Raw genomic sequence first — 27,893 nt, 5'->3', positions numbered from 1 at the left:
TGAACTGAGTTTATGAGCATGTCAACAAAAAGTTAGAAGAATGTGCAGTGCTAGGCACTCACTACCGGAGCATTGATATTGACATCGTGATAGGTGGCACAATGTGCTAGAGGGATGGGGGATGTGCTTATTTAGGAGTACAGGCCTGGGACCAGTGATGCGTCGCAGCGATCAATGTTGGGTTTTTGATAAATCACTATACAGGTCCTTAATTTAAGGTCCGGCATCAACACCAGGGAAACATGACTTGCATAAGGTTCCAGGGTCATAAAACAAAATCTAAAATACTGTCTGTGGGTTTTCTGGCGGCTTAAACGTATGACGCTGTTTCATATCATAACAGAAGAGGCTTAACTGCGAACTGCTCGAGTTTTGGAATTTGTGAATTGTATGGTCACGCTGCACGCAGAAAGATTCAACAAAACTAGAAATTTTATTAATCAAACTGAAAAAAAGCGCCAAAAGCAGTAGCAATTACACATTCTTGTACAATTTGAAATAACTCGGCCGTAATTTCATTGCGCAAGGACCAGGCCGACAGAGTCCCGAGGGTTTAGCCCTTCAACTTTAACTACACTCCAGGGTACGGAGGAATCCTTGTCCAGCTAATTAAACCCCCGATTCGTGAGCAGCTTACAGGTCACCATTGTGATAAGAGGCAAAAGTCCAAGGGTACTTAATTGGACGCCGGCAAAGTCTTAAGGAAAGTTAATGGGAACTATCCAGGGGCAATGGCTGCTCACATGGGAATGAGAGAAAACTCAACTATAACACATCAACACCAGGAACGCAACAATACATTATAACTAACATTACTAAATCTCAGAGAACACGCACACACACCAAAAAAAATCAGTAAGGAAGGCTGAGAACTCCAGAATACTCCATCGGCGACCCGGGTTTGTGACAGAACCCGCCCCACTGTGACCGGCACCTGACGGCCTACCGAGATCTTGAATGTACAATGGAATTCTGAACTGAAGCCAAGATCCGAAATATTCCTGGTTCCTCCCGACCTTATCCGTCACAAACTACAAAGTATTGTAGGTGTCCCTTTTGTTACGTATTCAGGCAACAATAAATATATGAGTTCGGCAAGGGTTTCTTATAATAAAACAACACGTTTATTAAACACAGAAAACAAACCCCCCAAAAGTAAACAAACACTACCGTAACCGGAAACAGCTGCTGAGTGGCTGTTCAAACAGTTCGTAAAGTGATATTCCAAAACAGTTCTTTGAAGTGATATTCCAAAACAGTTCTTAAAGTGATATTCCAAAACAGTTCTTAAAGTGATATTGCCAAAAGTTCGATATGCTCACAGTCCATTTAAAAGGAGAGACTTTACAGGACGATTTAAGTTCTCTTTCACGTCGCTTGCTTCGATTCCCGACGTCGAAATTCCCACGAAGAATTTACGAAACAGAACGGCTTAAAGGCACTGACCTTTCCTTCTCCACTACCTTCAATCCTTTCTAGGTAAACCTAGGGATTAACACGAAGATAGTCAACGAAATCCTTCCAAATAAGGATCAAACAAAGGTCGCCCCCGTTTCACCGTAGAAAGCGATTCTCCTCGATCTTTAACTTCCAACCTTGAATCTTCACTCTCCTTTAATTCTCAAACTAACAGAATCATAAAGAACCTGTTGGCATTAACCTTTTAAACTTTAGGCATTAAATAAAAACTTCATCCTTCAACTAAACTGCGTCATCACTTCAAACACGCAGTAGCATGAAGTCAACTTGGCAAATCCAGCCACGAACTGCCCCTCCTCACAGGGTGGGCTCTACCTTTTATAACCTGTAAAAAACCCATCACATGATCTCTACTGGCGGGAAAATGACGTCATTCCACCATCACAAGACCATCACCTCAAGTCCAGTACAGCTTCAACCCCAGTCACATGACAAGGGCACCACTGTCATGTGTCACGAGTACGTAACACCTCCCTCCAAAAAAAACATTTTTGGTCTGACAAGAACAAAAATTTTTAACAATTGCATACAAGAAAAACAAAGGTATAAATTTTATAACATACACAATACACAACACCATCATATAACAGCTTATAAGTCACAATACAGTAGGAGTGTTACAATTGGAAAAAAAAACCACTCCATAAAAAAATTACAGTGTACGTTCAACATCGAGATAGACAATCAGCAACCACATTATCTTTACCTTTAATATGTTTTATCACAATATTGTACTCTTGTAACATCAAACTCCAATTTAATAACCTTCTGTTTTTGTTTTTCATCTTACTCAGAAAAACTAACGGATTATGATCAGTGTAAACAATAAGTGGTTTCTGAGTTGTACTAACATATACCTCAAAATATTCCAAAGCTAAAACAAGAGATAACAATTCTTTCTCTATTGTCGAATAATTTCTTTGATGCTTATTAAATTTCTTAGAAAAGTAAGCTACTGGATGATCAAGCTCATTCCCCTCATTCCTTTGCATTAATACTGCTCCTGCAGCCTCATCACTAGCATCCACAGCCAATGAAAAAGGTTTTCCAAAGTCAGGTGCCTTAAGCACAGGTTGTTGACATATCATTGTTTTCAATTTTTCAAATGCTTCTTGACAAGGCACCGTCCATACAAACTTCTCATTCTTCCGCAGAAGGTTAGTTAATGGAAGGGCAACACTAGCAAAATTCTTACAAAATTTCCGATAATATCCTACCATTCCCAAAAACCTTCTGAGAGTTTTTTTCCCCGTTGGAGTGGGAATCTCTAAAATTGCCTGAACTTTTGCCTGAACAGGAGCTACCTTACCTTGACCCACAACATAACCAAGGTAAGTCACAGTGGCATGTCCAAATTCACTCTTAGCTAAATTAATAGTTAAGTTAGCTTTTGAAAGCCTTTCAAACAATTTCTCCATCGCAATAATGTGTGCTTCCCAAGTATCATTTCCTGTCACTAAATCATCAATATAAGCATCAGTATCTTTCAATCCCTGAATCACAAAGTTAATCATCCTCTGGAAAGTACCTGGGGCATTCTTCATCCCAAATGGAAGAACATTATACTCATATAACCCAGATGGAGTTACAAATGCAGAAATCTCTCTACCTCTGTCCGTTAATGGAACACACCAATACCCTTTCAATAAATCAATCTTTGTAAGGAACGTTGCCTTTCCAACTTTATCTACACAATCATCTACTCTAGGAATTGGATATGCAACCGTTTTCGTTACAGCATTCACCTTCCTATAATCCGTACAAAACCTAATACTACCATCTGGCTTTGGCACCATAACACATGGCGAACTCCAATTCGAGTTAGAATGTCTAATGATATTATTCTCTAACATATATTCAATTTCTTTCTCAGCAAGTTCACATTTTTCCATGTTCATCCTATATGGATGTTGTTTAATAGGTTTGGCATCCCCAACATCTACATCATGTGAAGCTATAGAAGTCCTTCTCGGAACATCTGGAAACAACTCCCTATATTTAAAAATCAACTCCTTCATCTGTTGTCTCTGCTCTAACTGTAAATGTGCTAATTTTTCATCAATATTTTCCAGAATGGTTGAATTTGGTAACCTAACAGAAACAATGTTGGATTTAGAATGAAAGTCAGATGAATCATCTATCATGTTCCTAGTTAAATCAAACTCATTCTCACTAACCACAACAGTCACAGTATCAGATTGTTTCTCAAAATATGGTTTCAACATATTTATATGGCAAAGTTGTGTTGACCTTCTACGATCTGGAGTTTTTACCACGTAATCCACATCATTAATTTTAGACACAATTTCATAAGGACCATGAAATCTAGCTTGTAAAGGATTTGTCTGCACTGGGAAAAGAACCAACACCTTATCTCCAGGCTTAAACATCCTCATCCTAGCGTCTTTATCAATTTCACTATCTAGTAAAACCTGCTCTTTTAATTTTATAATCTCAGAATCTCTATTCTGCTCTGCTATCATCTCCTTCCTAGACAAAGATAAATCTTATAGTCAGACTTACTCCCAGAATCTTGTTCAAACAACGAAGATAAGAAAGTCTCTGACACATCCTCAAAACTCGAATCCTGAGTTGAACAGTCCTGAATAACAACCTCATTCTGCGCATCAATCTTTTTAGCCATAGCTCTAGTCACAACACAGGAAGAATCTGTGTTAGAATTCATCTCTGGTTCCTCTGACTCCATTGTCAAATGCACTTCAGGAAAAACTTGTCCACCTGCCAAGTCATTACCTAACAATAAAGAAATACCATTCACAGGTAAGCTATGCTGTAATCCTACTTTAACAAATCCAGTAACTAACCCTGACTTTAAATTTACTTTATGTAAATGTACAGGCATAAAATCACTTCCAACACCTCTTATGTAATTTACCTCACCAGTATCAGACTCTTCATTAAACTTCAACACACTGTCTAACATCAATGACTGAGAAGCACCAGTATCCCTAAGGATTTTTATTGGCACCAGAGTAGATCCTTCCTTCAAGGATACAAACCCTTCAGTTATAAAATGATCATATCCCTTTCTAACTTGGTCAGACTCTAACAAAGCCTCATTTGTTTTTATCAAACCCTGTAACTTTACATGTGCTTCAGTATGTTGCACACAAGCATCTGGAACTGCTTCCTTCTCTTTCTTTTTCAATTTGAAACAGTTAGCTATTACATGGCCAGGCTTCTTACAATAGTTACAAGTAAGACCAAACTGTCTTTCCTTCACAGGCTTTCCTTTCTCATTAACTTTCTCATTAACCTCCGATTTAATTTCAGATTTACCTGGAGTCTCCATGTTATTTTTCCTCTTAAAAATTCTGCCCTGAGGAAATTTGTTCTTATGGATCAAAACATACTCATCAGCTAATCTAGCACAGTCCTGCAATTTATCAGTATCCTTCTCATTTAAGTAAGTCCTTACTTCAACAGGAATGCTTCTTTTAAATTCCTCCATTAAAATCAGCTCTCTCAATGTATCATAGTCCCCATTTACATTTTTAGAAGAAACCCATCTCTCAAAACACATAGCTTTATCATAGGCAAATTCCACATAAGTTTTTTCCACAGACTTTTTCAAACTTCTGAATCTTTCCCTATATGCTTCTGGGACTAACTCATATGCGTTTAAAATATGACTCTTTACAATATCATAATCAAGAGCTTGTGCAGCTGTTAAAGCTGTGTAAACTTGTTGTGCTTTGCCTTTAATTACACTTTGTAACAACACTGACCATTTATCTTTCGGCCACTCTGACATTAGAGCAATAGTTTCAAAATGTTGAAAATACCTTTCCACTTCTGTTTCACTAAATGGAGGGACCAATTTAATTTCTTGACTAGCAACAAACGTTTTTTTAGAACCAGAAGACTGATTTCCAGTCCTTAATTCCTCCATTGCATATGCAAATTCTCTCTGCTTTTGTTCTGCCTCCAATTTACACCTCTCCAATTTCATTTGTTCGATTTGCAACTGCATCTCCAGATTACTTATTGGAAACGACTCTAAAATCGATTCATCAAAAACACCCGAATCCACATAGTGTGACGCGATTTTCCTCTGTATTACAGCCTTAGAAGTCGTCTGCAAAATACCTTTAAGTCGCAATCTACTAGCTATCTCAAACACCTCAGTTTTTTTCCCCTTCGCCAACACCTCCGCAGCTGGCGAAGCCAGAAACTCATCAATATTCAGTGCTGCCGAATACCACAACAAGCCAAACAAAAGAACCGAGTAATCCCCGTTTCCAAAACACCGATTTAAAAGTTAGCAAGCATGTAAACTCAAAAAATTCAATCCCGACGCAGCCCCCATATTTAATGTTACGTATTCAGGCAACAATAAATATATGAGTTCGGCAAGGGTTTCTTATAATAAAACAACACGTTTATTAAACACAGAAAACAAACCCCCCAAAAGTAAACAAACACTACCGTAACCGGAAACAGCTGCTGAGCGGCTGTTCAAACAGTTCGTAAAGTGATATTCCAAAACAGTTCTTTGAAGTGATATTCCAAAACAGTTCTTAAAGTGATATTCCAAAACAGTTCTTAAAGTGATATTGCCAAAAGTTCGATATGCTCACAGTCCATTTAAAAGGAGAGACTTTACAGGACGATTTAAGTTCTCTTTCACGTCGCTTGCTTCGATCCCCGACGTCGAAATTCCCACGAAGAATTTACGAAACAGAACGGCTTAAAGGCACTGACCTTTCCTTCTCCACTACCTTCAATCCTTTCTAGGTAAACCTAGGGATTAACACGAAGATAGTCAACGAAATCCTTCCAAATAAGGATCAAACAAAGGTCGCCCCCGTTTCACCGTAGAAAGCGATTCTCCTCGATCTTTAACTTCCAACCTTGAATCTTCACTCTCCTTTAATTCTCAAACTAACAGAATCATAAAGAACCTGTTGGCATTAACCTTTTAAACTTTAGGCATTAAATAAAAACTTCATCCTTCAACTAAACTGCGTCATCACTTCAAACACGCAGTGGCATGAAGTCAACTTGGCAAATCCAGCCACGAACTGCCCCTCCTCACAGGGTGGGGTCTACCTTTTATAACCTGTAAAAAAACCATCACATGCTCTCTACTGGCGGGAAAATGACGTCATTCCACCATCACAAGACCATCACCTCAAGTCCAGTACAGCTTCAACCCCAGTCACATGACAAGGGCACCACTGTCATGTGTCACGAGTACGTAACACTTTAATTTCGTGAGTTAAACAGTCTATGGATTGTGTAAACTATCTCACCGTCTGAACTCCTAGGTGGAGTGTGTGGCTTGGGATTCCGGGTCAAATTAATTGTTTCAATTTCGATGCAAGAAAGGTGGGATGAAATCTCATAGAACGGGGAAGCTGTCATCCGTGTGCTAACGGGTTAATTTTCCTAATGTATTTGAGGAGACTGATAAACCGAGTTGTTAGTTTACGTGATTCTCGTTTAGGTGGAAGATAATTATCTCAAAGCCAGTTCCACTGAGCAGAGCTGGGAGGTGAATCGAGCACCTCTGTCCGATACACTATCAGTGGGAAACCGTGAAGACGGAAACCCTGGCGCTTGAGATGTTCTGCGGTTTGTCCGGCTGATGGGAGATTGTTTAGAGCAATGAATCAGCAAGCTTTGGAAAACCTATGGGGCACAAGTGAAATAGTGGACAGGGAGGTGACGGAGTCAGACTGGTAATAAAATCTTCAGAAAGGTTAGACCGGAGAGTGAAGGACAGGGTAGAGGAATGGGGGCTGCTCCGCACGACATTCCTGCGACCAGCAACATCAACCGACGGTGACTGGATGAGCGATAGCCCGGGTTGCCAAGGGGATAAGAGTGATGATCATTTAAATCAGAGTGAGAACAAAGGTGAGCAAGGAAAAGGGTCAGATTTTGGGGGGTGAGAATGGCTGTCCGCCACGGAATTTACCCAGTGAACTGTACACAAGGATGTCATCCGCTCCATATTCTTTTCGCGGACAATTATAGGATTCATCTCGAAAACTCGGCTCCCTGTCTCTGCATTGCCTTTAAAGCCTCCTGGTGAACCTATCTCCATTACAGTATCGGGCTGGCGCCCTCCAATTCACAAGCTGTTATTCTTTGTAAAACACATCGGGACGTTCAACTCACCGCCAACGCCCCTCCCGCATTCATCAGGCCCAGAAAGCAACAGATTTTGAAAGGTCATCAAAGAGGAAGATAAATCCCCGTGAAATACAGAATATTAGATAGAACATTGGCGCTGATACACGGTTTCGATTTGAAACGTCGACAATTACTTTAACCTACAGATCATGCTCAATCTGAGTCCTCCTTGAGGTTGTATGCTGCCATGGAAATCTTGACCTTGACCGAGGTATTGCGTCCGATAGCAGGCATAGTACCTCAGGAAATACTAGGAAGTTACCGGACTGTAACTTCCAGGGATTCCTGAGAAACGGAGTTCACTTAGCGCAGAGTCAGTCCAGGACTGTACATACAAACAGAACAAGAAGCATTTGAACGGGTGTAAATCAGATGACGGACCGGAGAGCTGCTGAGTACATGGGAATGTGTGAAGTCAGTGGCAGCTTCTGGAAGAAATATCGTGTTCATTGGAAGGTGGAAGGTTTACGGTATCGTGGATAACCTGTGGCGAAGTGGGCAACCATTTGAGTTTGGTGGCGAGGTGTCGAGTCATTGGGAAAAGTCGGTAGGAATGGGGTCAGTGGGATCTGTTGGGGCTGTGGTCCAGTGTGAAGGTATGGTTTCAATGGAACTATGGCGAATGTGCTGTGTTGGAGGAAGCTGTTGGAGAGGAGGATTCAGAACGGAACATTTTGTCGAAGATTGGGTCAGTAGGAAGTATATTTGGAGGTGTACGGTTCGTAGAGGAGCTGGTAGAATATCGATCAATGGAGTGGCCGATGTTTAATTGCCCAATCAGGGGTTAATGTGGCGGCGTAACTGTTGGACTATTGGGGTCAGAGGAAAATCTAATGGGGAGGAATAGAGCCATTGTCATACGTCGATAATGAAGAAGTGGGTTTTGAAGGTATTTTAAGGGAGGCGGTGTGATAATTGGGATTGTTTAAAACTTTTGGAGTCCGGAGGTTCAATGGCAAGTACCCGTGGTAATGGAATGGACTCGGTTGCGTCTCCCTGGGAAGAGATCTTGCAGTGACGTGTGGTCATTGGGAGCTGGTGGAGGGTGGGTGTGTTCAGTGTGAGAGCGTGGGTCAGTGATGGAGGCTTGTTGAAATTTCCGGATCATTGGGTTCCGGTAGGGTGTAAGGCGTTGGGGAATTGGAAGAGGCTTGTGGAGGAGATGTGGTGTCCGTATTGTTAGCTGATGCCGAGGTCTATGTGTCTAGTTGTAAACATAATTCGTCAGTGCAAGAATGTGGTGCAAGAGGCGTGATGTCTTATCGGGATTCATAATGAAACACTGCTTAATCCTCAGTGTTCAATTTTAAATGCAATATTTCCAGATACTCTATTACTCGTACTGCATCACTTGGTTATTCAACTCCAGACTTACTCAGCTCTATATTAATGTTAAGAACAACAATGTTATGCTGCAACTGATCTCTGAGGAAATCGATTGTAACTCTTCCACCAGTCCAGGAAAAGGGAAACATAATAGAGTTCTGTTTTGTTTCTGTACAGAAACAGTTTCTATTATTCCAAGATATTTAATCTTTCTGACACCCAATTAACTTGCATCCTGTTATATACCTTTTGGAAATCAGGACCTATCCCACTTGCTTGTTCATCCGTTGTGTCATTGGAGGATTCTGTCCCGTTTTGTTTTTATTTTTGGAAGGGATTTCACTTTAGAAATGCAAATTGTCGCAGTGACGACCGATAGACTCCATTCGCGGCATTTCATTCCTCTGTTTCGAATGCTGTTCTGAATCGAGACGCGTTATTTGTATTACCCGAGACTGACCGTTCACAGTGCGATCACAAACAGTCCATGGTTCCTGCGCTTCATTTTTATATATTCACTGACAGATCCCTCACGTCTTCCATCTTTCAAGGATAATCTAATCCCTACCTCTCCAAACCTCTCATATAAATGAAAGTCAAGTGAGTTTAGCAATTGTATTGGAAAATTTTGTTTAATTGGCAAGAAATGAAGGTTTAACATGAGTAGTAAAACTTAATACTGTGATATACCTTACTAAGGCAAAATTGACAGTTTTACGTTAGTTCCGCTGAAGATAATATGAAGTACCCCAAAAACCATTCATCTTCATAACAATGAATGACTCATGACTACCGCCTTCTGAATAGTTGGAGTATCGCTTGTCCCGCTCGTCCAATGTGGTCACGGGTGACGGGCTCATGCTCGCGCTTCCAATTCATTTCCTCAGCAGACCGGCAACAGCTACAATCGTAGAATAAGTGGATCAGCTGCAGAACTTCCTGCTGTATCTTTGACACTGTGGAATAGAAACATTTATAAATCCATGTTGACATTCCTATTCACGGATCATGGTGGAAATTTGTTTTTATTCCGTCATGTTGTTAATACGCTTGAGTATCGGGGAATCTGTTCATAACTCGACAGCGTTTCCGACAATTGGAATTAAAGTAAGTAAACCAATAGAATAACCCTCCTCCCAACACACGCACACACACACACACACACACACACACACACACACACACACACAGAGTTGGGAAAGTTAGTTCCACACGGACATGTGGCTGTATATATGCATATATCAGTTGGGTTACTAGGGAGGTTCAGCTGTGTAAATCTAGGGTCCGGCCTGTTCCAGACCATAAAAAACGTAAAGACATTCACTGCCTACTGACAAGTACAAACAGTTTACTCAGTGCATTTGTAATTAGGCTCTGTGATCGTTGCCGACCCGCTCAGGGATACCGCACCCCGTAACGGGAGATATGGATCAACGGCTTTGCAGTGCAAGGAACCGGAAAAGTAAATGCGGGAGCCCAAATAACTCGGGAAAATCTGAGTTTAATTGGTTTCATCAGTTTTCAATGCCGGATTAGCGGTCAGATCGCCATTGCCAATATGATTGTGAAACATTCTTCAGGTTTGTTATCAGTTTTAATCGCGGTAAACAGTCATGTAATGTGTTTACGTTTGTTCGCATCACACTGATACTCGCTATCTTCAAACGCTACTTCCGCGGGTAAACTCTGCGAGAGGGTCTGCATTACCTCCGATAGATCTTTTGATAAAAAAAGTTTAATATTAAATGAGCATTCATGGCTAAATGACATTTAGCTCCATTGGGCCATTACGCAGCACCATTACAGATCGTGCTCTGCGCATTATACGGGTTGATCACAGAAGGAGTATTATAAAAGGAGCAGCGGGAGAGTCAGCAGCTTCCACAAGCCACAGCAATATACGTGTGAGATACGTCTTTGTCCGTCAGAGACGGATTCTCACGTTAGGGTCCAAATACGGAAATTCAAATGTCTGAATTTGAAAGCAATCATCAAACAGTGATTGCACCCAGAAGCAGATACGAGTTCCGGATTGCTAAACTGAATTTACGCCAAACACACCCTGTCTACAACATTACGTTCAGAAAAGGCTAATGTGAAACAAAGTGGTGCAACCTTTGCAACAATTTCGGGACGGTTGTGATATTTATACAGATGGAAACTATTCGTTAATAAATGAATGTTTTAAAGTGCTGTAGCAATTCTGGATTGTACGGTACGATTCCAGACATCCTGATTTAGACCATTTGAAAAGATATGTACTCCATCAAACAGCCAGCTCAATAGGACACGGGAGACTGATGTGTTCTCAAATTTCAGCGATATTGGGCCGAAGCAAAAGCATATCTCATTCAGAGTGTGGGTTCCGATTTGTACTGAAACTAGAGGGGTCTATTCAGACAGAAAAAAAGGCAAAAAAAAAGTCTGCTAGTAAAATGCTGGCTATAGTAAGCAAACTGTAACATTAGGTAAAGGGAAATACCAAGCAATACAGAAAGGGATTGGATGTCGGGATTGGCAGCCACGGCCAGACCATTCCAAAGATTCAGCTATTGAACGCTTCGAGAATTGATCGATGCGTTTTCAACATTGGATACTCGGGTGAGATAATGTGCAAGGTAAAATACATTTTACAGAAGGACAGTAAACAAACAACTGACACTTATATAACACCCTGGTCAGACTCCACTTGGAGTTCTGTGCTCAGTTCTGTCCCCCTCACTACGGGATGAATGTGGAAACCATAGAAAGGGTGCAGAGATTTACAAGGATATTGCCTGGATTGGGGACCATGCCTTATGAGTATAGTTTGAGTGAACTCGGCCTTTTCTCCTGGGACCCGACAGAGGATGAGAGGTGCCCTGAGAGAGGTGTACAATTTAATGGCAGGCATTGATGGTGTGGATAGTCAGAGGCTTTTGCCCAGTGTTTAAATGGCTAACACAAAAGGGCACAGGTATAAGGTGCTTGGACGTAAGTACAGAAGAGATTCCAGTCGTAGTTTTTACGTGGTGGCCAGTGCGTGGAATGGGCTTTCGGAGACAGTGTTGGAGGTAGATACGACAGGGTCTTTTAAGAAACCGCTGCATGGCTATATGAAGCCTAGAAAAATTTAGGGCTTTTGGTATCCTGAGGTAATTTCTCAGTAAGTACATGTTCGGCACAGCATTGTGGGCCAAAGGGCTTGTATTGTGCTGTCGGTTTTCTATGTTTCTATGTAAATTATAGCAGGAAATGGGAGTATTTTACTGAAGAAAAGGGAAAGCTGAACTGTTGGGAGCAAAGGTATTGTTTGAGAACAGGAATGTTTTCAGAGAGCCCAATTTATTCACGACTGATGTGGGTTTATTTTGCACGACACCTGCCGGTGACAATAAACCTGATTCTGATTCCGAAACGAGGAAGTTATCTGATGCTTTCTCCTGCTCGGTATGGACTTCCAAAAATCTTCAAAACTAAATAAGCGGGAGAGAGCAGAAGAGCTTTCATCTGCTCTCTGAATCTGGTCTGGGTCACTCCGTAGATAAATGTATTCGTGCAGCTGCTGAAATTCTGAATCACAGAACCCGAAAACTGTGCCTTAAAAAACCGGATTGACGTTTCCAGGTCTGTGTAGAGGCATCGCATGAGAATGAAGACCAGAGTGGTTGTCGCCCAACAGAGAAGGAAACTCGCCGACAGGCTGAAGAGCAGAATGATGGATTGTCTCCGACTCTGCATCTCCGGATCTCGCTGTTTCCCGCAATTTCCCCGTCCCTTCAGTCCCCTGCGTACTCTGCTCGCCGCCAGAATCTGTCTGACGGTCAGAGCATTGAGGGTCAAAATGAGGAAGAAAGGAAGTAGCGGATTCAATAGACGGTCCACCCAATAAAACCCCTCAAACGATCCCGAAATAAGAAATGCACTCCTATCGAAACAGACCCAGTTATCACTCGTCAACCATGCTGTTCCTCCCATATATATGAAATAAAATGGGATGTTTTTTAAACAGAAACCGATAGATATTGCGCCGATCACCAAACTCGCAATTTTGGAGATGCAGTATTTCGTTTTAAATTTAGCAGAGCAAATGGCCACAAAGCGATCGAAAGTGAAAGCGACAGTAAACCAAGCGGAACAGTCAACGGCCACGTGACACAGGACGTAGTGGACAAGGCAGAACGGAGCGTTGCCCAGGACTCCGTAATGAAATCTGTAAGCTCGACTCATCTGGTAAAACAGGACTTCGATAATCACCACCATTAGATCCGCCGCAGCCATCGCCACCAGGTACCGCGTGACGCATTTGGAGAGACCGCAGTTTCCTCGGCTGAGAATGATGATTGCAGTGAAGCAAAGATGACCAGCAATAAGAATAAACAAAATCAAACGTACTTTTTGGCAGAAACACAGCCGTCAATTGTTCTCTTGAAATGAAATCTCTGCTGGACATTATCAGTGGAAGTTAAAAGATACTTTACTTGTTTGAACACGTGACCGCAGCATAAAACGTTTTAAAGTTGCGCATGCTCACATTAATCTCTTCACGTTCACGGATGCAGCAGCGATGAGCAGAGTCAAAGAATGATAGAACACAGAAACGGGTCCTTCGGCCCAATATCTCCATGCCGACCGACGTGGCCATCTGATACAGTTGTTCGTGATTGGATCAGATTCGTCAAACTGTCCACGTGCACTTTAAATATTTTTAACGACTCTGTTTCTCCCATTTCCTTTGTCAGGCTGTTCAATACACAGAGCAACTTCTATGTGAGGAAACGTCGCTGGGAATCCAGCTACATTTCTGCCCTCTGAAAAATCTACCGCCTTTTGTTCACGATTCCCCTACCCCACGGAGTTGTATGGTTTAATTCACCTCGTCCGCCAACCACCTGCCTTTTGCAATAAAATGCCACTCGGCCGAACTTCTCCCTGCAACTCAATCCCGAGATACCCTGCAGCAACTCTGTGAATACTGTCTGCACCATTTTTAGCGGACTTCTGCCTTTCCTATAACAGTGCGACCAAGACTGTTCACAGAACTCCAAGCGGGGTATCTCCAAGGAGAGGGGTAGTGCTATTGAAGTGCGCACCTACGCTTCTTTCCGAAAGTCTGAGTTTGATTCGATTGCAAGGTCAGATTCTGAAAACAAGATCTTGCACCGCAGCAACCTTCCCTCTCATTTATTTTACTGCTTCGGGGACAAACCATTGCTCTGAGCAGAACATCGTTACCCGGTCTTAAAAGTGCTCGGCACTTGTAATGTTGTTTAAATCTGTAATATGCAATTCAATCGATGACAAAACATAACACACAAGACACGTAAACACTGTCAGGCAGTCACAATTGACAGGGAGGATGCAACAGTGAAAAGTTCTGACGGGACGGCGATGGTGGTTTCTGAACAGTGAGCGACCGACTTCCATTCTGTCTTCATGTTGACCATTTGTGACAGTGTTGTAACTTGAAACAATGACAATGCACGTTCGCTGAAGCTAAAATGTTTCACTGTAAATGTGGTACGTTTAGTGTTTAGCACATTTATGGATTATATTCATTAATACAGTTAAATTCATCGTTATATTACCAAAGTTTTCGAAAGATTTTCGCAAAATTTCAAAATGATGTTAGCATCGTGTAAAAGAAATTCCAGCTGCTTGTCCACAAATGCCATGTTCGCGGGGGAGTTTCAATTATGACGAGGCTGCGCACCCCCGCATTTTAGAGGGAACTGTGCTGACACCAAGGAACATAGCTCAGAATTTGGTGACGGGAAAAAAAAAAGGAATTGTCAAAGAATAGAAAACAGATTGGCCGTTAATTGAACAGTGCCTGGAGAAAGAGAAGGGGGAAATATGAGTTTACTTTTCAGAAGGAGGGAAGAGAATTTGTTTTTGGGGGGTGGGATTGGTGAAGCAGTCCAGTGACAAGTCTGCACGACCCAGGTTAAAACGACAACAGGGCAGGAGGTTGAGATCAACGGAACAGCATTTTAGGGATTTTTAATAATCACCGATTAAATCACCGCCGAGAGCGGCGTGAGGTCTCTGCTTTCGTATAAATATTCGAAAGGTACTTACCCGGGATACCGACAATTACAGTGACTGTGTAACAAATAGCCCTCTCTAGAAACATTGTTGATCCAAGGCTGTTCCGTTTGGAATGTTCCCAATTTCTAATTGTCATAGAAATTGTAAATAGCCAGTAAATGAACTCAAACAGTTATAAAAAAGCCCGGAGAGCACATTTCCTTTGCGGCTACTGGGTAAAACTCTTCACGGATCACACGTTGTTGAGAGTCCACCGCGTCTGGATGTTTCCGTCCTCAATGTAGCTGAAGCACAAAATGACGTACTTATATAGAAAAATCGGTCACCAAAAATGAAAACAACTTGTACAGTGACTGGTGCTAATTGACGCTAGATAGCAAAAATATCTCTGCTCTAACGAACCGTAATGCCAGTGGGGAAATAACATGCCTTATTTCATTCAACTGAACTCAACACCTGTCATGAAGCCTCAAGAGACGGCCGATGCTGGGCTCGCAACACCAAATGTGATGTTGTCAAACTACTCCGTGTAATGACAGGACATTATCTGCGCATCGCTGGGGACGACAGTAGTCTGTAATCCTGTGGGTGAGTCCACCTCATCAGCGCTGATTCCACACTCACATTGCGAGTGGAGTCTCTGTCTCGTTAATTCCCCGTGATGACGCACCTTTCATGTGATTCACTGTCACTTTGCTTGCGGGGATTGAAGTTTAATGGACATTAACATGAATGATTTCTGGCGCAAACCCTCACTGTTTGCACTGTTACCGGAGTCAGTCGCAAACACAGATGTTGGCGAGTATGCGGCGCGAAATGCAAACCAGTGAACCCAGCATTACAGACATTGTCCGCTGCTGTACCAGACAGAGTAAAACAGAAAATATTGTGTCAACACCGGTCTTAATGCAAACAAGTAGCACTGACGATATTAAATATGTTACAGAGTTACTAGATGATATTCGAAGTTGAATTTCAGAAAGAAATTGATTCAGGAAAAAAGTGTATTAAACTGCTAAACAGAGATGAACTGCGTAATGGGGCATAAATACAGAGACACAGTAAAGCATCGGGATAATTAAACACAGCTATTCCTGAAGCACGCTGTTCTCGTGTTTAGATAGAGAAACATGGAGAAGCAGTGGGCCGGGGGCTCTTTGGCATTTCATAAAACATGACATACAACGGGCCAATTGCGTCACTTCCGCTACAGCACATCAGGAACAGAGAGACGGTCAATGGAGAGACGCATTGGAAAGAACGCCGCATTAAGAACCAGCATCAGTAACTGAGCTTCCGGGCGTGCACTGGCTTCAGATTAGAGCCGCGCAAATATCTGAGTGCCGGGGAAAGCGGATTGATGGTAAATCAGGGAGGATCCTGGCACTAATTTTCGAACCCCTTTCTATGTGCATGAGAATAAAATGGTTAATTGTGCGCAGAGATCCCCTCCTCGAAGATCTGTATAGCATGGATTCTATGAAGAGTCAAGACAAAGTGTCTCGTCCCGAAAAGGCAACTGTCCTGCTTGTATTTACGCTATCTATACACTTCATAAATTGCAACATCTGTTAAAATCCTTCTCTCTTACCCCAATGCTTGGAGGAATAAAAAACCTATTCCTAACCTACTCAATCCTTCCCTCTAACTCCCCTCCTCATGTCTCGGCATCATCCTTCTAATTTTTCTATCTACACCGTCAAGATTATTGATATCGTTCATGCAATGTGGTGACCAGAACACATACAATACCCGATATTAGGCATTGCCAACGTCTTATATAGCTTTAGCATAGCATCACAGCCCCTGTACTCGTTGCTTCGATGTCTGAAGGCCGATGTGCCTGTAGTTCTCTTTGCAAACCTATCTGACTGCGACGCCACCTTCAAGGGATTATGGATCAGTCTTCCCAGGTCCCTCTGTAATACCACAGCGCTCAATGCCCTCCCTTTTACAGTGTAAATCGTGTCATGGCTAGTCCTCCCAACGTGATACACCACACACTAACCTGTATTCAAGACCATCAGCCTCTCTCGCTGTTTACCACTCATCCAATATTGGTGTCATTCGCAAATCTGTTGAGTGAATTTATCAGACTGTCTGTCAGATTGTTGATCGATAAAACACACAGCAATGAACCCAGAGCAGCACCTGTGTTACACTAGTAACTGCAGGCCTCCAGTTAGAGAGGCCACTACCTACTACCACCCACTGGATTCTGCCCATAGGACAGGGTTTTCAATATGTTTATTGCATGGAGCCCTACGATTAACCGAGGGGTCCGTGGATACATAGAAGGGAACCCCTGCCGTAAGCCAATGTTGCATCCAATTTACTACCGCATTCACAGTGCCAGAAGACGGAACAGCCGGACCAACCTCTCAGGCCCGACATTGACAAAGGCTTTTTCTAAAGTCCCGGCAGGCATGAGCCACTGCGATTCCTTCATCAGCTTTCCTGGTAACCTCCGCGAAAAACTTTGTAAGATTGGTGAGGCACGACCGAACACGCACAGACCTAAGAAGGCCCAGTCTAACCAAATGTTTACATAGACGATCCCGTAGAATATCTGCTAATAATGTACCCACTTCTGACGTCGTGTTCAAGGAATTAGCCCCAGAATCTATCTTAAGTAGCCGAATACATTTGCAACCAACCAGTTCTCAGGCAACTGATCCGTGACAGACCTCGGGAGACCCAAATGCGGTGGAACTAACACGCCAGCAGAATGTGAAAATGAAAGTATGTTGAAATTTGATTTTGAGTATTACAATAATGAACCGTCAGACGAGGGAACGAGTTCAGATGTAGAGAGAGTGAACAGCTTTAAGCTTCTGGGTGTCAAGATCTCTGAGGATCTAACCTTGTCCCAGTATATTGATGTAGTCATTAAAAGGGCAGGACAGCGGCTGTACTTTATTAGGAGTTTGCAGCGATTTGGCATGTCAGCAAATACGCTCAAAAACCTCTATCGTTTTACCGTGGAGAGCATTCTGACAGGCTGCATCACTGGCTGGTGTGGAGGGGCTTCTGCACAGGACCGTAAGTAGCTTCAGAAGGTTGTAAATCTAATCAGCCCCATCTTGTGTACTAGCCTACAAAGTATCCAGGACATCTTTAGGGAGCGGTGTCTCATAAAAGCAGCGTCCATTATTAAAGACCTCCAGCACCCAGGGCATGCCCATTTCTCACTGTTACCTTCGGGGAGGAGATACAGAAGCCTGAAGGCACACACTCAGCGATTCAGGAACAGCTTCTTCCCCTCTGCCATCAGGGAGGGGGTACAGGAGCCTGGAGACACACACTCAGCGATTCAGGAACAGCTTCTTCCGCTGTGCCATCCGATTCCTAAATGGACTTTGAAAGCTTTGGACACTACCTCACCTTTTAATATACAGCATTTCTGTTCTGTTTTTAACACATTTTTGATGATCCTTTCACTTGTGTATTTATTATGTTTTAATTTATTTATTATTTTTATTATTAACTCTGCTAGATTATGTATTGCATTGAACTGTTGTTCTTAAGTTAACAGATTTCACGTCACATGCCGGTGGTAATAAACCTGATTCTGATTTTGGTTTGCTAATCTGGGCTCGGACTGCTCTATAAATCTCCGCACTGAGTGCAGTATTGATCCGGTTGCATGGGGGCCCGGAATGGGAACACCAATGCCGCAGAACGGAAACACCTGCACAAGGTAGTGGATGCATCCCATCCCATCACAGGAAAAGCCCCACACACCCGACAGGTGAAAACACAGGAAACTCGCGACAGATCTACAACGTGTGACGTCACAAAGAAACAGAAGGCACAAACAAGAGCGCCCACCTTCCAGGTGATTCTCTTTTATCCCGGCTGCCCTCGGAAAGAGACACAAGACCAGGTTCAGGAACAGTTCTTCACTCCTACCATCAGGCACCTGAAACAATGCGGATTACTGCACTCAGCGCAAAACTGAACAGATTCCCCAACCCTGGACACACTTTCAATGGCTCCGAAAGTCATGTTCTCGTAATATTGATGTGATGTATTCATCTATCAAGCTATCTACCTCCCTGTCTATCTGACTTCTATCTACCTATATTTATCTAACTATCTATCTATCTATCTATCTATCTATCTATCTATCTATCTATCTATCTATCTATCTATCTATCTATCTATCTATCTATCTATCTATCTATCTATCTATCTATCTATCTATCTATCTATCTATCTATCTATCTATCTATCTATTTATCTATCTATCTATCTATCTATCTATCTATCTATCTATCTATCTATCTATCTAACTATCTATCTATCTATCTATCTATCTATCTATCTATCTATCTATTTGTCTACGTATATATGTATGTATTTATTTATTCATTCATTCATTCATTCATTCATTCATTCATTCATTCATTCATTCATTCATTCATTTATTTATTTACTGTTTTGCATTATTATGACTCCCCCCCATTGGCCAGTGTCGACCGTGGATGATGCGACCGAGTTGTCTCCCTGATACACAAGACAATATGAAAGCCGTTACAACAGAATACACAGAGCACGCTTTTGCCGTGGAGCTGTTGCTCCGGACTTTTCCTCGTAGTATGCTACCGAGGCTTTCCCACGGACTGGGTTTTTTCATAGGTTTGAGAACAGAATTTTTCATCACGTGATGAGTGCCAACCCCGGCTGACAAGCCCCATCCGCCCGAAGCCATGGTGAGCCGCCTTTGCTCCTCATCCTGTCAATAGAAATGGTTCCGCCGGGCTCAGCAGTTAAACCTCATGTGAAGGTCTGGAGCTGGGCTTGTTCAGACGGGGTAGACAGCTCAGAGGTTGTTTGAGAAACACGCCATTGAGAGATATTTTGTGTAGTGGGAGTTAATCAGCATTACCAACCCCGTCTATCACACGCATAATGAAGCATTTCATTCTGAATACTATTTAAGTTTTTTTGTTCTCTCAGCTCAAGCTGGGGAGTTTTAGGAGCATTCTGGAGCAGTTTATTGTTGTGGCTCTCTGGAGGCTGACATAAATATTGCTGTGAAGGCCTAACTGTTTAAAAATACTGTATAGTGTGTTTGGGATGAGACCAGTTGTGAATATTACTATTGTGACAATGTATGCTAGAGCTGTTCGGGAGGGTTTAAACTAATTTGGCGGGGGTGGGAACCGGAGTATTCCTGCTGACGATGAGGTACGTGGGGTGATTGACGGACGGGCGTTATATATTGGCCCTATTTGTGATAATGGACCAGCCTTAATGTAATTGTAGGATTCCGAATCTAAACCTGGATCAGGATTCCACTGATACAAATGTAAACACCTTTTATGAGTTAGCATTTTAAAGCGAGAACTTGGTGAATGACGCTTGCCACCTGATTTCACCTGTATCAGTAATCAAACTGAGTTAATCTGCTGCAGGATCCTGTGCTGCGGTCAATTGTTTCTGCTTTCTCGTGACATTGTCGGCTTGAATTTGTTGTTCTTCTGTATTTTATATTGGTTCAGAGTTCACCACCTTGAGTTGCACCGTTCCTGGGAAAAGGACTCCAACTCTGAGCCAAACCTTCGACTTTTCCTTGTCGACATCGACTCTGTTCAGATCGTGGGGATGTTCTCCGTGGAAGGTCATGTTCTTCCATCGGATAACTTTCTGGTCTGAAGTGAGAATTTTATTATTTTTCCTATATTGTACTTTCATTTAAGGTATTTATCTTCCGCCTCTGTCCGAGGTACCTGCTCGCAAGTGCATGAAGAAAATTGCTCTCAAGTGCATGATCTCAAGTAGAACATTTTCTAAAATTTTCATTTCAGTTGTTATTTTTCTTTATCAGTTTTCCAGATAGGCTTTGACAAACAAATATAATGTATTTGCAGCAAACCTGTGTGTTGCCTTTGTAATATTTTCACTATTGAGCTCTTTCTGGTGCATTTTCTTGAGCCCTGAAGTGGTTTATTTCTATTTACACGTCATGATCTAGTTTGCTTGCATTTTGATATCCCAGGTGTTTATCTGTTTCATTTCCATCCATCGGGAGTATCGGACCTTGCTGCTCTACTCGCTCTATTGCACCTTTCATTATCAGAATCAGAATCAGATTCAGAATCAGACTTTAATCGCCAAGTACCTGTACACATACAAGGAATTTACTTCCGGCAGATGTTGTCTCTCCGCTCATAACAGATGATAAATAGAAATGAAAATATAGATTATACAAACATGTTTAATGTTCTGCGGTTGTCCAGTCCAAATGACATGTTTCTCTAGTGTGGGGCAGAATTGAATGATTTTTGTAGTCAACATAACAACATGAAAGCTTTCACATATTCATTCGGGCTTGATTTAGAATTACAGAATCTATTATCAGTTATCTTTACATATTTTTACACCCTCACGGCATACTTTCTGCTCTTCTGTAATTATATTGTGATTATCTAAGTGAGTGTCGAATAGCTGTGGGATGCATGATGCTACAATTTTATATCCTGTTTTTAAACAGGTAAATTATTATCAATGGTATTATTTTTCCTTTTGCTCTCAGCTCCGGCTGCTAAACCCTGAGGCACGAGTAAACCTCACACACCTACTTCTCAATCCGTGTGAACTTTCCAGCCACTCTATTCGTGTAAACTATCATGGCGTTCTGGAGACTGACATCAGTATTGTGTAGGCCTCATTGTTTAATGCTGCTATGTCCTGACTTTCGGATGATGTCAGATGTATCTGTGACGATTGAGAGAATGTGTTACAAGGATTACCCATCAGCAATAATGATCAGTTAGGTACAGAAGGAGTTTGTATTTATTGATAAGTGCTTTTATTGTCTGTGCTAAATCAGCACGTGAACGTACACAACGACTACATTTCCATAAACCTGGGAAAAGTGTCAAATAATCGAAAAGATGGTTGCCGGTGAAGAGTGAGGTTCCACAGGGATCCATGTTGGAACCGATTCTTCTTACATTTTATGCCAATGATTTCAATGATGGAATCATCACCAGCAAATTGTATTTGCAATATTTGCAGACGATATGAAGAGACGTGGACGGGCAGGGAGCTTTGTGTAAGTAGAGAGGCTACAGAAGCATCTACATAGATTAGGAAAATGGGTAAGGAAATGGCAGATGGAAGGCAGTACCGTCTCTGGTCATGAACATTGGTAGGGGAAATGAAAGCATTGACTCTTTTCTAAACGGAGGGGAAATACAAACAGAAACTCAGGGGGAAAGGGACCTGGGAACTCCTGTGTGACAGTTCATAAAGAGGAAATTTGCAGGTTGAGTCTCCGGTGAAGAATGGGTGCAATGTCAGCGTGGATTTCCAGAGAACCAAAATATAAAAGCAAGAAGATAATGCGAACACTTTATAAAGAACTGGTGGGGCCTCACCTGGAGTGTTATGAGCAGTTCTCGGCCCCTTACCTTAAATGTGTTTGACTGGAGATGGTTCAAATTAGTTTCACGGAAGTGATTCCAGGATTGGATGGCGAGCCACCTGAAACATGTTTGACCACTTGGTGTCTGTATTCACTGGAATTCGGAAAAACTAAGAGTGGCCTCATTGAAAACTATCGAATAGTGAAAGGTCTTGATAGAGTGGGTGTGGAGAGGATTTTACGGAAGGCAATCCTTTTAAATCGGAACTGAGGAAGAATTCCTTCAGCCAGAGAGTGGTGAATCAGTGGAATTCTTTACCACAGTCATCTGCGGAGTCCAAGTGTTTCTGTATATTTAATGCACAGTGTGATAGATTCTTGATTGTTCAGGACATATGTAGGTGTGGGTGGAAGACAGAAGACTGGAGCTGAAAGGAAAATTGGATCAGCCATGATGGAATGGTGAAGCACACTCGATGTAACAAATGGTTTAATTCTACTCCTACAATTATGGTCTCATGGTCTTATGTCATTGAATATTAACTGGTTAAACAGCCTCATGAGCGGCACCTTCTCAAAGGCCTTCTGAAAATCCAAGTACACAACATCCAACGATTCTCCTGAATCTAACCTACGTGTAACTTCTTCTGGAAATTTTTGAAGATCTGCCCGGCAGGATTCTCCATTAAAAACCAGAAGACTGAATGAGTAAAGAAACTCTTGGGAGATCCACTGGTGCCGGCCGTCTCCCCTGATGATCAGGTCTAGTTGGAAAGTGGATATACTAGATATGTGATTCCTTTTATCAGTGACTTGTGTGGTTAGACGAATCGGAGAAACAAACAACAAGCGAAGTCAGAATTAGATCCTGGTTTTCACTGTTGAAAAATTATGATTTTTTATTATTATTATTTATTTTTTAATATATTTAAAGAAATAAAAAAAAACCTAAACTAACATGGGCAGCAATAATAGTTTATATGTATATGATAGTGTCAAAAACTCCGGAACTCCATACCAGAACAAGAATAAAAAGAGTAAAGGTCTGGAAGAGGCCAAATTAATTCATATGAAAGTGTCGAATGAACGGTCCCCAAGTTTGTTCAAATTTAATTGATGAATCAAAAATAGTACTTCTAATTTTTTTCTAAACTTAAACAAGAAATAGTTTGAGAGAACCACTGAAATGTGGTAGGAGGATTTACTTCTTTCCAATTTTGTAATATAGATCTCCTGGCCATTAATGTTACAAAGGCAATCATTCGTCTAATTGAAAGGGAGAATCGACTATCATCTTCATATGGTATACCAAAAATTGCAGTGATAAAATGAGGTTGTAAATCAATATTCCAAATTGAGGAAATGGTAGCAAATATGTCCTTCCAATAATTATGTAAAGTAGGACATGACCAAATCATGTGGGTCAATGAAGCCACATCTAAATGACATCTGTCACATTGAGGATTAACATGAGAATAAAACCGAGCAAGCTTATCTTTAGACATATGAGCTCTATGTACAATCTTATATTGTATTAGAGCATGTTTAGCACATATAGAAGAAGAATTAACCATTTGTAAATTTTTTTCCCATTTTTCCGTTGAAATATTGAATTGAAGTTCTTTTTCCCATTCCTGTTTAATTCCACCCGATACCTCTGGTTGTATCTTCATAATCATATTATAAATAAGAGCCACTAATCCCTTCTGACAGGGATTTAAATTAAAAATCATATCTGAAAAATCTATCAAAGTTGAATTAGGAAAGGATGATAAAACTTTATACAAAAAAATTCTAATTTGTAAATATCTAAAAAAATTAGATTTAGGTAACTTAAATTTGTTAGAAAGTTGATCAAAAGACATCAAACTACCTTCAGAAAAAAAGATCGCGAAAACATATTATACCTTTCCTTTTCTATATGCTAAAAGCTTGATCTGTTAAAGAAGGTTTAAAGAAAAAATTAAGTAAGATAGGGCTATCAAGAACGAAGTTTTTTAGAGTAAAAAATTGACGAAATTGAAACCAAATTCGTAATGTATGTTTGACAATAGGGTTAGATATCTGTTTATTAAGTTTAACTAAATCAACAGGGAGAGAGGAACCAAGAACTGAAAATAAAGAATATCCTTGTGCATCATTACATTCTAAATTTACCCACTGTGGGCACAATGGTAAATCTAAATCTAGTTTCCAGTATATTAAAATTCGAATATTATTCGCCCAATAGTAAAATCTAAAATTAGGTAAAGCTAAACCACCATCTATTTTAGATTTCTGTAACTGTTTTTTACTTAATCTGGGGTTTTTATTTTGCCACACAAATGAGGAAATTTTTGAATCAATGCTATCAAAAAAAGACTTAGGAATAAAAATTGGTAAGGCTTGAAATAAATATAAAAATTTCGGTAAAATCATCATTTTAACAGCATTGATCCGACCAACCAATGATAAGGATAAAGGAGACCATCTAGTAGTAAGTTATTGAATTTGATGAAGCATAGGTAAAAAATTCAATCTGAATAAATCTTTATATTTCTTGGTAATTTTTATACCTAAATAAATAAAATTGTCAGTAACAATTTTAAATGGTGTCCTGTCATTCAGTAAAGTGTGTGCAAATTATGATTGACACAACCGAGGTAATCCGGACGTGGAGCCCGTCCGAAGCTCGGGCTATGGGACAAATTTGTGAAAGATAGATGGAGGCGTTGATAGTGCTGAGGAAGCAATGTGATTGCAGAAGGACACAGGCAAATTTGAAGAATGAGCAAAAATGTGGCAGATGGAATACAATATTGGGAAATGTACGATAGTGCTTCTTAGCAAAAGGAACAATAGTGAACTATTATCTGATTGGGAAGAAGGTTAAAACAACAGAAGTACAGAAGGAAATATGAATCATGGCGCAAGCCTCGCAGAAGGTTAATCTACAGGACGAGCCTGTGTAAAGAAAGCAAATGCAATGCTGGCATTTATTTAGAGTAAAGTGGAAGATATAAGCAAGGAGATAATGCTGGTTGTTTATAATACCATATTAGGCCGCAATTAGAGCATTTGTAACCCATATCTCTGAAAACGTATGCTGACGTTGGAGAGAGTCCAGAGGATATTCAAGAAGATGATTCCGGGAATGAAGGGGTTAAGATATGAGGAGCGTTTGCCAGCCTTGGGCCTGTAATCCTGCACTGACCTAAGTTTAATGAATGCGGGTGGCGGGGTGGCAAATCTCACTGAAACCCAACGAATGTGCGAAAAGTCCAGAAAGGGTGGCTGAGGACTGGACTTTTCGTATGGTGGGGGTTGCGATAACAGAGGACACAGCCTCAACACTGAGGAGCGACCTTTCAGTTTCGTTAAAAAGAATCTTATTCAGTCAGAGAGCAGTGAATCTGTGGAATTCCCTGACACAGACGGCGGTGAGGAACACGTCTGTGGGTACATTTAAGGCAGAATCCAGAAGCTTGCTGATCAGTCAGGGCATTACAGGATATTCCGAGGAGACAGGTGCATGGGGTTGAGTGAGAACCGGGATCATCCATGATAGAACGGCAGAACAGACTTGATGGGCTGAATGACCTAATTCTGCTCCTATATCTTATAGTCTTATACAGTGAAGAATGACACAAAATACTTGTTACGTTCGGCCGCTATTTCTTTGCTCGATCGGCAGCGTCATCTTCCAGCAGTACAATATCAACTCGCCCTCTTTTACTATTTATATGTATGAACAGCTCTTGATAACTGATATTATTGGCTCACTTACTTTAATTTTTCATCTTCTCCCTCCTGTGTGTCTTCTTTTCGTTGTCTCCTGTTGGTTATGTAAAAGCTTTCCAATCCTCTAACTTCCCACTGTTTTCTTGCTATATTACGTGATCCCGCTTTTGTTTTATCAAAAACAGGAGAAAATCTGTGGATGCTGGAAATCCAAGCAACACAAACACAAAATGCTGGAGGAACCTCGGAGGCCAGGCAGCGTATATCGGAAATGGTAAACAGTCGACGTTTCGGGCCGAGACCCTTCATCAGGACTGGGGGGGGGGGGGGGGGAAATGAGACATCAGAGGAAGAAGTGTGGGGGTGAGAGGGATGGAAGAAGTGGTAGATGGCAGGTGAAACTGGGAGAATGGGAGTAATGAAGGAAGAATCTTCTCAGGATATAATTTCCTTAACGATTCTCAAAAGTTCATTACTAATACCGCCACATCTCCTGAGCCACCTCTTTCAGATCTCTGGAGTGTACACCAACCTGTCCAGGTGAACTATTTAACTTCAGACCTTTGCGTTTCCCAAAAACCTTCCCCTGAGTAACGTTACTTTACACATTCTGACCACTGACATCTGGGACTTCCGTGTTCCTGGCAGAGTAATGAGTGATGTACAATACTTATTCAGTTCATCTGCCATTCCCATGCACCCCCACCACATTACTACCTCTCCAGCATCATTTTTCAGTGGTCTGATATCCACTTCAGCCTCTCTTTAACACTATATATACATGAAGAAAAATATGGCATCCTCTTGAACATTACTGGCTAGCTCACCTATGTATTCCATCATTTCCTTCTTAATTATTTTAGTTGCATTCTGTTGGTTTTTAAAAGCTTCCCAATCATCTAACTTCCGAGTAATTTTTGCTCTATGCCCTCTCTTTGGTTTTCATGTTTTCTTTGATTTCTCTTATCAGCCACGGTTTTGTCACCTTACCTTTGGAATTCCACTTCCTCCTTCTGATGTATATATCCTGTGCCTTCCGAATTGCTTCCAGAAATTCCAGCCGTTGCTGCTCTGTTTTCACCCTGGAAGTGTTCTTTTCAAATCAATTTTGACCAATTTTTCTCTGATGCCGCTCCAATTCTCTATATTCCACATCTGACTTTAGCTTCTCCTTCTCTAATGTCGGGGTGAATTTGATCATATTAAGATCACTTGTCCAGAAGGGTTCCTTGAACTTAAGTGACCTAATTAATTCCGGTTTGTTACATCACCCAATCCAGAACAGCTGATCACCAAGTGGGCTCAACCACGAGCTGCTCTAAAAAAAAAGACATCTTGAAGGCATTCTAGGAATTCCTCCTCTTGAGCCAAACACCATCCTAATTTTCCTAATCACCTGCATGACAATCCTCCATGACCATTGTAACATTGCCCTTTTGGCACGCATTTTCTATCTCCCAATGTAATTTGTGGACCACATACTTACTGTTGTTTGGAGGTCTCTATACAATTCCCATCAGGGATTTTATTTACATTTGCTGCTCGGTAATTCTACCCAAGGAGCTTCTACACCTTCCAACCCCATGCCACCTCTTTCCAATGATTTTATTTAATATTTTACCAACAGAGCCACACAACCCAAATAGCAGCTTGTTCTTGGCTTATTCTTTCAAGAAATATATAAGTATCTGAGAAACAAGAGGACCTGCAAATGCTAGAGAACTACACACAAAGTGCTGGAGGAGCTCAGCATGTCAGGTAGCATCTATGGATGGGAATCAACATTTCGGGCCAAGACCCT

At 41.3% G+C, this 27,893-nt stretch overlaps 1 protein-coding gene across 3 annotated transcripts in view; it reads left to right on the top strand.

Annotated features, from left to right (window-relative positions):
• Nucleotides 1-27,893, top strand: part of LOC132389087 (zinc finger protein 239-like) — a 274,720-nt gene that overhangs the window by 143,103 nt on the left and 103,724 nt on the right. The gene's annotated exons all lie outside the window — the stretch shown is intronic.

This window comes from Hypanus sabinus, unplaced genomic scaffold, assembly GCF_030144855.1.
Source record: "Hypanus sabinus isolate sHypSab1 unplaced genomic scaffold, sHypSab1.hap1 scaffold_47, whole genome shotgun sequence".
Lineage (NCBI taxonomy): Eukaryota > Metazoa > Chordata > Chondrichthyes > Myliobatiformes > Dasyatidae > Hypanus > Hypanus sabinus.
This window is presented reverse-complemented; position numbering and strand designations above follow the sequence as displayed.